Raw genomic sequence first — 17,286 nt, 5'->3', positions numbered from 1 at the left:
ATTTATTTTAATTTATAGTTTATATCAATGCATACGTAATAGGTGTGTATAAGAGATAAATCTATTTAACTCTTATATGATTTAATATAATAAAACCAAACTATTTTTAACATACACATATTAATGTCCCTCACATCCTACAAAAGTTGTTTTATAGATACTACTTTTATTTTTAATTTATTTTAATTTATAATTAGGATCAATGAATCCATAATACTTTTATATTGGAACTAAAGAAATCTTTTAAACTCTTACATGATTTAATAAAAGAAACCCAAACTATTTTTAATATACACATATTAATGTCCCTCACATCCTACAAACCTTCTTTTTTAAATAATACTTTTATTTTACATTTATTTTAATTTATAGTTTATATCAATGCATACATAATAAGTGTGTATAAGAGATAAATCTATTTAACTCTTACATGATTTAATATAATAAACCCAAACTATTTTTAATATATGCATATTAATGTCCCTCACATCCTACAAACCCTGTTTTATAGAAAATGCTTTTATTTATTTTTTTTAATTTATAGATAAAATTGTTATATACATAATACTTTTATACTGGAACTAAATAAATCTATTGAACTCTGATATGATGTAATATAATAAACCCAAACTATTTTTTAAATACACATATTAATGTCCCCCACAACCTACAAACCTTGTTTTATAGATAATGCTCATATTTTTATTTTATTTTAATTTATAGTTAAAATCCATAATAATAAATCCATAATCAGTGTGTATAAGAGTTAAATTTATTAAACTCTGATATAATTTAAAATAATAAAGTCAAACTATTTTTATTAATTACATATTAATGTCTCTCACATCCTACAAACCTTGTTTTATAGATACTGTTTTTATTGTTATTTTATTTTAATTTATAATCATGATCAAAATATCCATAATACTTTTATACTGGAAATAAATAAATGTTATGAACAATGTTTGTAGGATGTGAAGGACATTAATATGTGTATATAAAAAATAGTTTTACTTTATTATAGTAGATTATTTCAGAGTTTAATAGATTTATCTCTGATATACAATTATTATGTATTTACAGATATTAACTTTAATTTAAAATAAATTAAAAATAAAAGCAGTAATTACAAAACAAGGTTTGTAGGATATAAGGGACATTAATATGTGTTTTTAAAAAATAGTTGTATTTTATTATATTAAATCAAATCTGAGTTTAATAGATTTATCTATGATACACACTTATTATGTTTTTTTTTATTATGGATTTGAACCATAAAATAAAATAAAATCTAAATAAAAGAAGTATCTACAAAACAACTGTTGGATGTTATGGACATCAATATGTGTATATAAAAAATAGTGTGGGTTAATTATATTTAATTATATCAGAACTTAATAGATTTATCTCTTGTACACACTTATTTTGGATTTAATGATCTTAACTATAAATTAAAATAAAAAAAATTAAAGCAGTATCTATAAAACAATGTTTGTAGGATGTGAGGGACAATAATGTGTGTATATAAAAATAGTTTGGTTTTATTATATTAAATCTTATCAGAGTTTAATAAATGTATTTAGTTCCAATATAAAGGTATTATGAATGTACTAATTTTAACTATAAATTAAAATAAAATTAAAATTAAAGCAGTAATTATAAAACAAGGTTTGTAGGTTGTGAGGAACATTAATATGTTTATATTAAAAATAGTTTGACTTCATTATATTAAATTATATTAGAGTTTAATAGATTTATTTGTGTCCAATGTAAAAGTGTTGAGGATTCAGTGGTCTAAAGTATAAATTAAAATAATAAAAAAAATAAAAGCAGTATCTATAAACCAATGTTTTTAGAATGTGAGGGACATTAATATGTGTTTATCAAAAAAAGCTTGCCTTTATTATATTAAATCATTTTAGAGTTTAATAGATTTATCTCTGATATACACATATTATGGATCAATTGATCTTAACTATAAATTAAAATAAAATTAAAATAAAAGCAGTATCTACAAAACAAGTTTTGTAGGATGTGAGGGACATTAATATGTGTATATTAAAAATAGTTTGGGTTTATTATATAAAATTATATCAGAGTTTAATAGATTTCTTTAGTTCCAATATAAAAGTATTATAGATTCATTGATCCTAACTATAAATAAAAATAAAATAAAAATAAAAGTATTATTTAAAAAACAATGTTTGTAGGATGTGAGGGACATTAATATGTGTAGATTAAAAATAAATTGGGTTTATTAAATTAAATCAGGTAAGAGTTTAATAGATTTTTTAGTTCCAATATAAAAGTATTATGGGTTTACTAATTTTACCTATAAAATAAAATGAATTAAAAATAAAAGTATTATTTAAAAAACAAGTTTTGTAGGATGTGAGGGACATTAATATGTGTATATTAAAAATAGTTTGGGTTTACTATATTAAATCATGTAAGAGTTTAATAGATTTCTTTAGTTCCAATATAAAAGTATTACGTATTCATTGATCTTAAGTATAAATTAAAATAAAATAAAAGGTATCATCTATAAAACAAGGTTTGTAGGTTGTGAGATACATTATTTTGTGTTCATAAAAAATCGATTGACATGAATCCATGAATACATTACAAGACTTTAATGGATTTTTTTCTCTGTAATAAGTGCAGAGTAAATGTTTCCTACGTTTTTCTGTTAGTTTGATGACGCTCCCTAACGCTTTAGCTGAAGTTGACGCTTAATCAGCGGTTTCATTTTAATCTTTCTTTAAATAAATACAATTAACCTCAAAATTACTATAAAATAATTTTTGTAGTATGTAGTACACTTAAATCTGTGCAAGAAATCGTAAAATAAGTAGGTGTTAGGTGTTTTTTGAACCATTTATATAGATCGGAATGGCGAATGTTAAACGAATGTCGAATATAAAACTAACTTTACCGCAGTGTGTGAACTAGGCATAACAGGGGTGCGTTTCCAAAAAGCATTTTACGTTAGCAATTTACATAGTTGGAACGATGCAGTTGCGATGCAAGTGTTTCCCAAAACCATAGTTCGAACTACTGTGGTAACTACGTTGGTAACTTTAATAGTTCAAAACATCGTTATGCGTTATTTCTCAAAACCATAGTTCCACCGATCGTTTGCAACTGTGTAGTTCCAACTACACCTTTAGACGTGTGGTAGAAGTGAAGTTTTTGGTGACTACACAGTTGGTGACTACGCAGTTAAAGGATGGTCATAACGCCATGTAAGCAGACAGTTTACATTAATCTTGTTAAACGAACATTCAAAATGTCAAGTGCTTTAAACATGTAGTTCTTAATGGACTTTTTAATGTATTTATGTGAATGTAGTTGCATTTGTCGAATTAAGAATATAAGATATTAATACATATGGTAAGACATTAAGGTTTACAGAGTGAGCGCATGTTCTTCTTATTCAGAACTAACCTTATCGTCTTACCCTATGTATTTTAATGTATGGGAAAGGATTATGTTTTCCCATTTGTGACTGTGCTATCTGGTAGAAATAATCATCTGTACATAATGGATTAATAAAGGAATGAGTGAATTAATAAAATAAATGGTTAATGGATAAATTAATGAATTAAATAAATAGATGAATGAATGAATTAAATAATTAATGTAAAATAATGATATGTGAAAGTATAAAAGATAGTGAAGGAATAGACTGTGGTTTAATTAAAAAAAGGTGTGTGAGAGGGTGGGTTGGGGTTATGGGCCAAACATATTTTCTATTAATTGGTGAGGTGTTTCTTGGCCTGCAGAATGCATTGCTCAACATTGCTTAATGACTCAACCAGAGGTAAATGGACTAAACAGAGTATGAAAAAAGGCAACCTCTAATTTACCCTTTAAATGTATATGTTTTATGTGTAAATGTGTTTATTTCTAGGCGCATGAAAAAGAGGTGTTAATGATTTCAATGTCTTCAGAAGATACAACATAGAAAGCTTTACAGTTGTTTAACGCCTTAATGGTATGCTCAACCATTTGACTGATCTTACTTTAAATCTAAAAACTTGGCTAAAAATAAGCTGTATTTAAATAATCTTGTTTGGGCCATATCTACTTCTATGACAATGTATAATATTATTAATATAATAATTCTAATTATACACAAAACTTCTTCAAAAAGTAAAAAAATAGAAGAACTAACTATTTGAATGCATTTATATACTGTAGGTATTAAAGTATCGGTCTCTATGTGGCTGGCCCAAGAGGATAAACGAGTGTATGGCGCACCGCTTTATAAACCGTATTTAAAAACTCAATTACTTGACTGGGGGTTCGCAGTCTGCTCTTATAATACAATTAACATGACGTGATATCAGCTGCCTTGCTTTCACTTTTTAAAAGTGTCTTTTAAAACAGGTTAATGCATTCCTATACTCTTCAATAAAGCATCATCTTTAGCATCAAGTTTCTCATTTCCCCACATTCAAACGGTTGTTGTAAATTTCAACTAAAACTTAATATATTCCCAATTTTTCCGTTTTTCAATTTACCTTAGGTGTACAATTTACCTTAACCTATTAGTAATGTATTATAATGCGTACAAAGACATTTTAAAGGTTCACGTATACCGTTTTTTATTAAATGTAGCTCAATTAAATAATTAAGTTAATTTATTTTTTCAACTGTTTATTTCCAGTTTATTTAAAACAAACAACGATTTTATCTGTATCTTAGAAGAAAATCTAAATAAACGAAATTACAAATGTTTGACTTAAAAATGTTCTGCCATTTGGATATTAAATAAATGCTAAGATCACGCGCTACATTTGCATTGTTACATTTACTTAAGTAACTTTACTTGCAGAAGTAATTGTAACTGTGAATGTTTTCACTCGTATCTGAGTAAATTTGCAGTTTCAAAAAAACTTAATAATAAGAAAAGATTACATAAACGATCCGATAGTGTCCCAAAAAGGAACAAATTTGATCTCACATGTTTAATTGATGCTTAGATTGTCTGTGCTACCTATCGTTATATGTATGTTTTTATTCAATCGTATTCAGATAAAAACCTTGAAAAACTTAAATTTAAACTTATTTTTGTTAGCATCACCGATATATGGATAACGGTGTTTACGTGTTGAGAAAGTGTCGAGAAGAAGTCATCAAGGTTTCCCAAAAGTTATTAATTGCTACAACACGAAATTTAATCAGATTCGGCTTAAAGGTAAGATCTCATTTGTGTGCGTCTCTTCGATGTTTAGACTCGTTCAGTAATGTTTGCATTTTAATATTTTTGTTTCCCTTTAATTCCTATGTAACTAGCTATTTGGATATATTTAACATTTTTTATTAATACTGCTTTTCAATGTCAAACCAAAAACGTAAAAAAGCAGACGTTACAATTATTTGAAGTTTTATTTATGTAATGTAAAGCGGCTGCTCCGAGTGGCGACCACAACTGCCAAAAACAGCTGCCATGCAGCCTGAACTTCAGGGGTGAAAGCTGCTCCCAATTTGGCCGCAATCACGATAGTGAGACAATCGCCCAACAGCTGTAAAATAGAAAACGACATGTTAGAACGCAAATGAGATCATATAATTTAATATACTTCGTTTGATTTCCACATAGATTGACGTACCCTGAAGTTATCGGGGTCCACGTTCAGTTTCTCACAGTGGAGCTGGCTCAGACTGGAGTAGGTGGCTTTGATGTTGTCCAGGTTTTTCACTGCCTTGTCCATAGCGTTCAGCACAACTTTGCCATGTGCAGCAACCTTAGTGTAGAGCAACTGTCTATTTATATATTTTGCTAGACAAGTGCACTTGGAAGTGTGTGCCCTTATTTCCTTCTCTGCGTATGTGATTGGAACGCACCCAGCTCACTCACATGTTCTGCGTATCTGCAAGCTGATGTTGCAAATAATAAATCAGTTTTGTTGTAGTTAAAACGGAGTCCTTTCATGATTCATAGCACTCGACATAGTGTCAGAAGTTAGTGGATAAAACGAAAGGAAGAGCTTACACCGCAGCATGGCAGGAGAGTTTCGCAGACCGGACTCCCTCGTATTTAACGAGAATATCGCTGAAAACTGGCGCATCTTCGAGCAGGAATATGACATATTCATCGCAGCTGCACACGCAGACAAACCGCTACGAACACAAGCGTACATCCTGCTCAACCTTGCTGGCCCAGAAGCAACAGAACGCGAACGCTCGTTTGTTTACGCGCCAGAGGTGAGAGAACAAGGTGATAACGGCAATGTTATAACTCCAGCAGAGAACAGAGAAGACCCTGTCTGTCTGAAGAGAAAATTCCGTGAGATTTGCGCCCCACAAACGAATGTCACAATGGAACGTCACAAATTCAACTCAAGGTCTCAGAGACCAGGTGAGTCCATTGAATCATATGTCAGTGATCTCAAAATCAAAGCTAAAAGCAGCAATTTTGGTGTTTTACAAGAGGAGCTCATCAGAGATAGACTCGTGTTTGGTATCAGTAATGACAATCTCAGAAAAACCCTGCTGCGTGACACTGAACTAACCCTTGCAAAAGCCATAGCAACATGCCTGATCCACGAAGTAACAGAGCAGCACACTAAAACTCTGGCAATGCCACAGCAGTCTGCTACTACCGTTGACAGTGTACAAAAATCACCTGTGCAACAATGGAAAGACGGTCACAAGCAAAAATTTCGACCTCAAACTAAAGCCCCACGTAACATAAGAAATTGCAGCAACTGTGGAGGCGACCATGCAGCTAATAGAGAGAAATGCCCTGCTTTTGGCCAACAATGCAACGGTTGTAAAAAGTGGAACCATTTAAAAAAATGCTGTAGGTCCACTCACAAGGGACAAAGTAAATATAGACCTACAAAGTTGGTTCATCAAATCGAGCCAAATGAAACCAACAGCACTGGCGAGGAATCATTCTTCATTGATGGTGTCATAGTTAAACAAAATGTTGACGCTGCTACAATCAGTTAGAATGAACTGTACAGCACTGTTTGCATACATGGCAAAACCATTGATCTTAAGGTTGACACTGGAGCTAAGTGTAATGTGATTTCATATGATACATTCAATCTTGTACGTCAAGGAGAACAACTTGACATCTCCAACATTGCAAAGTTAATTGCATACAGTGGCTATGAGATCAGCACTTTAGGAGCAGTCACATTATCATGCTATTCTGCAGGTCAGAGCTACGATTTACAATTCTATGTAATAGAAAAAAATGCACAGCCACTACTAGGCTTACCGGACTGTTTGCGTATGGGACTCATAACGCTAAACAAAGAGGTTCACCAGCTCAACACCTCTGACAGCTCTGATTTCACAAACAAAATCTTTGAGGATTATGCAGATCTTTTTAAAGACGAAGTAGGCAAACTTCCTGTCACATACTCAATGAAAATAGACCCCACAGTGCAGCCAGTCTTCCGACCAGCAAGACGCATTCCATTAGCCATGCAAGACAAGGTCAAAGTAGAGCTACAGAGAATAGCAAATCTAGGAGTCATAACTCCTGTATCAGAACCTAGCGAATGGGTTTCATCAATGGTAGCGACGCATAAGAAGAACACTGACCATATTCGAATTTGCATAGATCCTAGAGATCTTAATGTGGCCCTGAAAAGACCACATCACCCAATGCGTACTGTTGAAGAAGTTGTAGCCCAAATGTCAAATTGTGTTCTTTTCTCTGTGCTAGATGCAAAAAGTTCCTTCTGGCAAATATCGCTAGACCACAAATCATCACTGCTCACCACATTCAGTACCCCCTTTGGCCGATATAGGTTCCTCAAAATGCCATTTGGAATAAACTCAGCCAGTGAAGTATTCCAGCGCTCAATGGAACAAATTTTTGCAGGATATCCATGCAGTCATTGTAGATGATATCTTGGTTGGAGGTAAAAATGAGCAGGAACATGATGAAAACTTGAAAAAGGTTCTTGATCGTGCCAGACAAGTCAATCTGAGACTGAATCAGCTCAAATGCAAATTTAAGCTCAAAGAAGTGAGTTACGTAGGCCACATATTCAGAAGTATTGGTCTGCAGGCTGACCCTTCCAAAACAAAAGCGATCAGTGAGATGCCAGTACCAACAAATGTCACTGCACTCCAGAGATTCCTTGGGATGACAAACTACCTTGGTAAATTCATTCAAAACTTCAGCAAAATATCTGCTCCACTACGCCATTTGACACATAAGAACTGTGAATGGTGTTGGCTGAAACAGCACCAAGATGCATTCGATACACTGAAGAAGTGCATATCAAGCCCACCTGTCCTATCATATTACAGTGTTGATAAGCCAGTCACATTGACCTGTGATTCATCACAATATGGTCTTGGAGCAGCATGCTTACAGGAAGGCAAACCAATAGCCTATGCCTCACGCACGCTAACAGAACCAGAAATGCGCTATGCGCAGATTGAAAAGGCGTTACTTGCTGTTGTGTTTGCTTGCAGTAAGTTCAATGATTACATCTTTAGCAAGTCAGTCACCATTGAAACAGACCATCAGCCTTTGGTGACGATATTAAAAAAGCCAATTTACACCGCTCCTGCACGACTCCAATGTATGATGTTACGACTACAAAAGTACAACTTTAACTTGGTGTATAAGAAAGGCAAACAAATGTACATAGCTGACACGCTATCGCGAGCACCAAGCCCTTCCACACTGCAACACCCAAGTGAGGAAAACACCTTTGAGGTCATGAACATTTGTGATATCTCCTCATCCCGTCTGGAAGAACTTAAACAGCACACTGCAAAAGATGCTACACTACAGTTGCTGAGCGACATCATCAGGCGAGGATGGCCAAGCAGGATGCACAGTGTACCACCCACAATTCAACCATTCTACCCCTACAGACATGAGTTGATCGTGGATGAAGAAATTGTGAGAAAAGGCCACAAGGCAGTGATACCACAATCATTACAGACTGAGTACATAAAAATTGTACACGGGACACCCAGGAACCGACTCAACAAAGCGTAGAGCTAGAGGTATAATCTTTTGGCCCACCATGACCAAAGACATTGAGGATCAAACTCAGTCATGCTCAATCTGTAACAGTACCAAACCACATCAGCAGAAAGAACCACTACATCTACACAAGATCCCAGACTTGCCGTGGTCAACTGTAGCAGCTGACATCTTTGAATGGAACAGCCAGCATTATTTAGTGCTCACTGACTCCTACTCAGGATGGTTTGAAGTTGACTTTCTCTGTGACTTAACCTCAGCAACAGTCATTGGAAAACTGAAAAGAAATTTTTCTGTCCATGGATCACCACACATCTTTATTTCGGACAATGCAAAACAATTCATGAAGTCACCAATTCAAAGTCTTTGCTGCAACTTGGGATTTCGTGCATAAAACTAGCAGCCCAGAATATCCACAATCCAATGGCTTGGCAGAGCGAGCTGTTCGCAGTGCAAAACAACTGTTGGAGAAGTCCAAACGAGATGGCACTGATGCTTACCTCAACTTGTTAAATCTCAGGAACGTGCCTCGTGACTCCATGCTAGGCTCTCCAGCACAAAGGCTTTTATCCAGACAAACCCGCACAACACTACCTATCCACAGATCCCTACTTGTACCATCTTCACTCTCAACCAGCCAAATTCATGCACAACTCCAGAAAACACGATTTTGTCAAAAGAGAATCAAGACATTTAGTAATGTCAAAACTTTTATATCCACCCTGTTGCTCTAGAATATGTTTAACTGCCAGTTTTAGTACATAACTTTACTTTGTAAAAACAAGTTCTACAGATGCTGTATGTAAATTGCAACAACTTTTCTATGTGTTCAAAATGCAACTCATTATTGCTAAACTAGTTCTGTTATGTTAAGTACTAGGCTAGGAAAAAGGGATGTAGAGCAACTGTCTATTTATATATTTTGCTAGACAAGTGCACTTGGAAGTGTGTGCCCTTATTCCCTTCTCTGCGTATGTGATTGGAACGCACCCAGCTCACTCACATGTTCTGCGTATCTGCAAGCTGATGTTGCAAATAATAAATCAGTTTTGTTGTAGTTAAAACGGAGTCCTTTCATGATTCATAGCACTCGACACTTAGGGTTCCCACTAATAGCAGCTACGCTGCTCAAATCCCCAAATTTACTGAAATATCGCTGAGTTCAGGGGTAGTCGATTAGCACTCTGTCGTAAATAGAAATAGATAGACATTAATATACATTACATTTCGTAAGACTGAATCACTTGCATATGTGACAGGTGAAACATGGTGTCTCCCTGCTGAGAGTTTTTGCTTATATTTGACGCTGTGGATAATTAGTGAGTATGACGTGGGTGCTTATAGAGTTTTTAAAGTGGTAGGTTACAGGTGTATAGGTCCTACCAGTAATTAATATGTAATTCATTAGTAATTAATTAGTGCATTGAGACATAATTCCACTTAAATGTAATACTAAACGGAGTTATAAGAGATTTGTCTTATATATACGTATATATATATATATATATATATATATATATATATATATATATATATATATATATATATATATATATATATATATACGTATATACAGGGGTTGGACAAAATAACTGAAACACCTGGTTTTAGACCACAATAATTTATTAGTATGGTGTAGGGCCTCCTTTTGCGGCCAATACAGCGTCAATTCGTCTTGGAAATGACATATACAAGTCCTGCACAGTGGTCAGAGGGATTTTAAGCCATTCTTCTTGCAGGATAGTGGCCAGGTCACTACGTGATGCTGGTGGAGCAAAACGTTTCCTGACTCGCTTCTCCAAAACACCCCAAAGTGGCTCAATAATATTTAGATCTGGTGACTGTGCAGGCCATGGGAGATGTTCAACTTCACTTTCATGTTCATCAAACCAATCTTTCACCAGTCTTGCTGTGTGTATTGGTGCATTGTCATCCTGATACACGGCACCGCCATTGGATGCACATGGTCCTCCAGAATGGTTCGGTAGTCCTTGGCAGTGACGCGCCCATCTAGCACAAGTATTGGGCCAAGGGAATGCCATGATATGGCAGCCCAAACCATCACTGATCCACCCCCATGCTTCACTCTGGGCATGCAACAGTCTGGGTGGTATGCTTCTTTGGGGCTTCTCCACACCGTAACTCTCCCGGATGTGGGGAAAACAGTAAAGGTGGACTCATCAGAGAACAATACATGTTTCACATTGTCCACAGCCCAAGATTTGCGCTCCTTGCACCATTGAAACCGACGTTTGGCATTGGCACGAGTGACCAAAGGTTTGGCTATAGCAGCCCGGCCGTGTATATTGACCCTGTGGAGCTCCCGACGGACAGTTCTGGTGGAAACAGGAGAGTTGAGGTGCACATTTAATTCTGCCGTGATTTGGGCAGCCGTGGTTTTATGTTTTTTGGATACAATCCGGGTTAGCACCCGAACATCCCTTTCAGACAGCTTCCTCTTGCGTCCAGTTAATCCTGTTGGATGTGGTTTGTCCTTCTTGGTGGTATGCTGACATTACCCTGGATACCGTGGCTCTTGATACATCACAAAGACTTGCTGTCTTGGTCACAGATGCGCCAGCAAGACGTGCACCAACATTTTGTCCTCCTTTGAACTCTGGTATGTCACCCATAATGTTGTGTGCATTGCAATATTTTGAGCAAAACTGTGCTCTTACCCTGCTAATTGAACCTTCACACTCTGCTCTTACTGGTGCAATGTGCAATTAATGAAGATTGGCCACCAGACTGGTCCAATTTAGCCATGAAACCTCCCACACTAAAATGACAGGTGTTTCAGTTATTTTGTCCAACCCCTGTATATATATATATATATATATATATATATATATATATATATATATATATATATACAGTGTATCACAAAAGTGAGTACACCCCTCACATTTCTGCAGATATTTAAGTATATCTTTTCATGGGACAACACTGACAAAATGACACTTTGACACAATGAAAAGTAGTCTGTGTGCAGCTTATATAACAGTGTAAATTTATTCTTCCCTCAAAATAACTCAATATACAGCCATTAATGTCTAAACCACCGGCAACAAAAGTGAGTACACACCTTAGTGAAAGTTCCTGAAGTGTCAATATTTTGTGTGGCCACCATTATTTCCCAGAACTGCCTTAACTCTCCTGGGCATGGAGTTTACCAGAGCTTCACAGGTTGCCACTGGAATGCTTTTCCACTCCTCCATGACGACATCACGGAGCTGGCGGATATTCGAGACTTTGCGCTCCTCCACCTTCCGCTTGAGGATGCCCCAAAGATGTTCTATTGGGTTTAGGTCTGGAGACATGCTTGGCCAGTCCATCACCTTTACCCTCAGCCTCTTCAATAAAGCAGTGGTCGTCTTAAAGGTGTGTTTGGGGTCATTATCATGCTGGAACACTGCCCTGCGACCCAGTTTCCGGAGGGAGGGGATCATGCTCTGCTTCAGTATTTCACAGTACATATTGGAGTTCATGTGTCCCTCAATGAAATGTAACTCCCCAACACCTGCTGCACTCATGCAGCCCCAGACCATGGCATTCCCACCACCATGCTTGACTGTAGGCATGACACACTTATCTTTGTACTCCTCACCTGATTGCCGCCACACATGCTTGAGACCATCTGAACCAAACAAATTAATCTTGGTCTCATCAGACCATAGGACATGGTTCCAGTAATCCATGTCCTTTGTTGACATGTCTTCAGCAAACTGTTTGCGGGCTTTCTTGTGTAGAGACTTCAGAAGAGGCTTCCTTCTGGGGTGACAGCCATGCAGACCAATTTGATGTAGTGTGCGGCGTATGGTCTGAGCACTGACAGGCTGACCCCCCACCTTTTCAATCTCTGCAGCAATGCTGACAGCACTCCTGCGCCTATCTTTCAAAGACAGCAGTTGGATGTGACGCTGAGCACGTGCACTCAGCTTCTTTGGACGACCAACGCGAGGTCTGTTCTGAGTGGACCCTGCTCTTTTAAAACGCTGGATGATCTTGGCCACTGTGCTGCAGCTCAGTTTCAGGGTGTTGGCAATCTTCTTGTAGCCTTGGCCATCTTCATGTAGCGCAACAATTCGTCTTTTAAGATCCTCAGAGAGTTCTTTGCCATGAGGTGCAGTGTTGGAACTTTCAGTGACCAGTATGAGAGAGTGTGAGAGCTGTACTACTAAATTGAACACACCTGCTCCCTATGCACACCTGAGACCTAGTAACACTAACAAATCACATGACATTTTGGAGGGAAAATGACAAGCAGTGCTCAATTTGGACATTTAGGGGTGTAGTCTCTTAGGGGTGTACTCACTTTTGTTGCCGGTGGTTTAGACATTAATGGCTGTATATTGAGTTATTTTGAGGGAAGAATAAATTTACACTGTTATATAAGCTGCACACAGACTACTTTTCATTGTGTCAAAGTGTCATTTTGTCAGTGTTGTCCCATGAAAAGATATACTTAAATATCTGCAGAAATGTGAGGGGTGTACTCACTTTTGTGATACACTGTATATACATATATATATATATATATACATATATATATATATATATACATATATATATATATATATATATATATATATATATATATATATATATATATATATATATATATATATATATATATATATATAAAAATCTCTTATAACTCCGTTCCAAGAAAAGAAAGATAACAAATAACAAAACCAACGGAAAATTATATATATATATATATATATATATATATATATATATATATATATATATATATAATTTTCCGTTGGTTTTGTTATTTGTTATCTTTCTTTTCTTGGGTTGTCCTAATCTTTATTATTAGTATTATTAGTACTATTAATATTTAATAGTTAATAGTATTATTAATATAGGTATTATTTCGTTAATAATTTTGCTTTCTTTTATTATCTTTGTTGGGTAATTTTGGAACTCAGCCTACCAAACTAAAATGTGTGTAACACTTGTGATGTGGTTGCTGTGCCGGAACGTATATGTATGGTGTTGTACTTTGGGTGACCCCTTAGATTAATTCTGGTAGGTTTCATTGTAGAAACAGTATTCCCTGATGGCTGTGGCCTCTTTCAGCAGGATAATGCGCCCTGTCACAAAAGTGGTTCAGGAATGGTTTGAGGAGAACAACAACGAGTTTGAGGTGTTGACTTGGCCTCCAGATCCCCCAGATCTCAATCCAATTGAGCGTCTGTGGGATGTGCTGGACAAACAAATCTGATCCATGGAGACCCCCTCTCGCATCTTACAGGAGTATCTTAAATGATCTGCTGCTAATATCTTGGTGCCAGATACCACAGCACACCTTCAGGGGTCTAATGGAGTCCATGCCTCATCAAGTCAGGGCAGCAGTTTTGGCAGCAAAAGAGGAACCAACACAATATTAGGGCATACCTGTCAAGTTTTGGATTTAAAAATAAGGGAAATTTTCGAGCCGTCCCACCAGCCCAACCGAGGTTCAGTATCCCTTACATTTTAAGACAGGTTTACAAGAAATCTAAAATAACCACCTGTGAACCACTTACAAACTACAATTAGATGATCAGAATCTGATAGGCCTACCTTTGTTGACACTGAAATGCTGTGGACATTCCTACATATGTAATTCTTATAATACAGCCTAAATGAAAACACAAAAGGGGATTGAAGCACATTTATTTATTTTACATATGTTCCCCAATGAGAGACACTAAAATCGCAGTTACAAACCTTACAGAATGCATAACTCTACCCCATCCTGCTCCTCTTTAGAAAGGTAAATTCGATGTCCCATTTCTCTAAATATTTACATGCAGTCTTTACTTTTTTGGCAGGAATGCCCTCTCTCTCTCTGTAGGTGCCAAAATTCCCCTAGATAGTTTAACAATTTAACTTTTTTATGTTTAGGTTATACTGATATGTGGATATTGTTTGTATTGGAATAATTTTGTTATTGCTGAATTTGAAAGTCCATATTTGTTTATAATAATCTATGTTATTTTCTCATGTTTAAGTGATAGCTGTCACTTTAAGAGCTCTGTCATATTTGCTATGCTGAGTGCTAGTGCGCAGGTTAGATTTATGATGATTTAGGATGGAGCCAAACGGTTTTCTGACCGTGTCTGGTAATTTAGATTAATTAGATATAATAATTAGACGCTGTAGCTGAAATACATGCATTTTTAAGGTATTTTATATGTTTATAGTTAAATAAAATTCAACATATAAAGACAAGTGCAGTCTTTTTGCTTTTTTTCGATCGAGTGGACTAGATATTTGTGGAACACGAGTCAGACAGAGGTCTCCGCATCATCTTAAAACTTTACGAACTTTGGATCTACACTCTCCTTGCATCCATCCATCTCTCCCTGTTCCAGGTTTGGTTCCGCTGTCCGCACTAACCTAGCGAGGTTAGTGACATTTCAGTTTGGAGAGGCACAGGAATGTTTTTTAAAAGTATAATATAATACGGGAAAATACTAATACGGGAGGACGGCGGGAAAGAGGGGTAAAATACGGTAGTTTCCCGGCCAAAACGGGAGACTTGACAGGTATGTATTAGGGAAGTGGTCATAATGTTATGCCTGATCGGTATATATATATATATATATATATATATATATATATATATATATATATATATATACACACACAGTGGGGAGAATAAGTATTTGACCCCCTGCTGATTTTGTAAGTTTACCCCCTTACAAAGACTTGAACAGTCTATAATTTTTATGGAAGGTTTATTTTAACAGAGAGAGACAGAATATCAACAAAAAATCCAGAAAAAAAACTTTAAATAAAAGTTATAAATTAATTTGTATTTAATTAAGGGAAATAAGTATTTGATCCCCTACCAACCAGCAAGAATTCTGACCCCCACAGACCGGTTATGTGCCCATGAGGCACACAAATTAGTCCTGTCCCTGTATAAAAGACACCTGTCACAGAATCAGTTTCTTCCATTCAGATCTCTCGACCACCATGGGCAAGACCAAGGAGCTATCAAAGGATGTCAGGGACAAGATTGTAGACCTGCACAAGGCTGGAATGGGCTACAAGACCATCAGCAAGACGCTTGGTGAGAAAGAGACCAAGAATGATTCTGAGAAAGGTGAGGTCAGCCCAGAATTACACGGGAGGAGCTTGTCAATTATCTGAAGGGAGCTGGGAGCAGAGAAATGCTGGATATGACCCCAAGAACACCATCCCCACCGGGCATTTCTCTGCCTCCAAACACGGCGAGTGGAGTTGATGCCAAAGAGCTCAATTTTGGTCTCATCTGACCATATCACATTCTCCCAAGCTTTCTCTGAATCATTCAGGTGTTCATTGGCAAACTTCAGACGGGCCTGTACATTAGCCTTCTTGAGCAGAGGGACTTTGCGGGCACTGCAGGATCTCAATCCATTACGGCGAAGTGTGTTACTAATGGTTTTCTTGGTGACTGTGCTCCCAGCTCCCTTGAGATCATTGACAAGCTCCTCCCGTGTAATTCTGGGCTGACCTCACCTTTCTCAGAATTATTTTTACCCCACGAGGTGAGATCCTGCATGGAGCTCCAGAGCGAGGGTGATTGACTGTGATCTTGTATTTCTTTCATTTTCGAATTATCGCACCAACAGTGGTCTCTTTCTCACCAAGCTTCTTGCTGATGGTCTTGTAGCCCATTCCAGCCTTGTGCAGGTCTACAATCTTGTCCCTGATGTCCTTTGATAGCTCTTTGGTCTTGCCCATGGTGGTCGAGAGATCTGAATGGAAGAAACTGATTCTGTGACAGGTGTCTTTTATACAGGGACAGGACTAATTTGTGTGCCTCATGCACATAACCGGTCTGTGGGGGTCAGAATTCTTGCTGGTTGGTAGGGGATCAAATACTTATTTCCCTTAATTAAATACAAATTAATTTACAACCTTTATTTAAAGTTTTTTTTCTGGATTTTTTGTTGATATTCTGTCTCTCTCTGTTAAAATAAACCTTCCATAAAAATTATAGACTGTTCAAGTCTTTGTAAGGGGGTAAACTTACAAAATCAGCAGGGGATCAAATACTTATTCTCCCCACTGTGTATATATATATATATATATATATATATATATATATATATATATATATATATATACACACAGTATATATATATATATATATATATATATATATATATATATACAGTATATATATATATATATACATACATACACACAGCGGGGAAAATAAGTATTGAACACATTAACATTTTTCTCAGTAAATATACGTATTTCTGATGGGACTATTGACATAAAATTTTAGTAACAACCCAAGTAATCCCCACATATAAAGC

The 17,286-nt window shown here is 36.1% G+C and overlaps 1 pseudogene; it reads right to left on the bottom strand.

Annotated features, from left to right (window-relative positions):
- Positions 1–5,393: 5,393 nt before the first annotated feature.
- LOC134301192 (hemoglobin cathodic subunit beta-like) lies at positions 5,394–10,169 on the bottom strand (annotated as a pseudogene).
- Between the last annotated feature and the right edge of the window lie 7,117 nt (positions 10,170–17,286).

The sequence above is a fragment of the Trichomycterus rosablanca genome, chromosome 2 (genome assembly GCF_030014385.1).
Source record: "Trichomycterus rosablanca isolate fTriRos1 chromosome 2, fTriRos1.hap1, whole genome shotgun sequence".
Classification (NCBI taxonomy): domain Eukaryota; kingdom Metazoa; phylum Chordata; class Actinopteri; order Siluriformes; family Trichomycteridae; genus Trichomycterus; species Trichomycterus rosablanca.
Note: the sequence above shows the minus strand (reverse complement) of the source record. Positions and strands in the feature narration are given on the sequence as shown.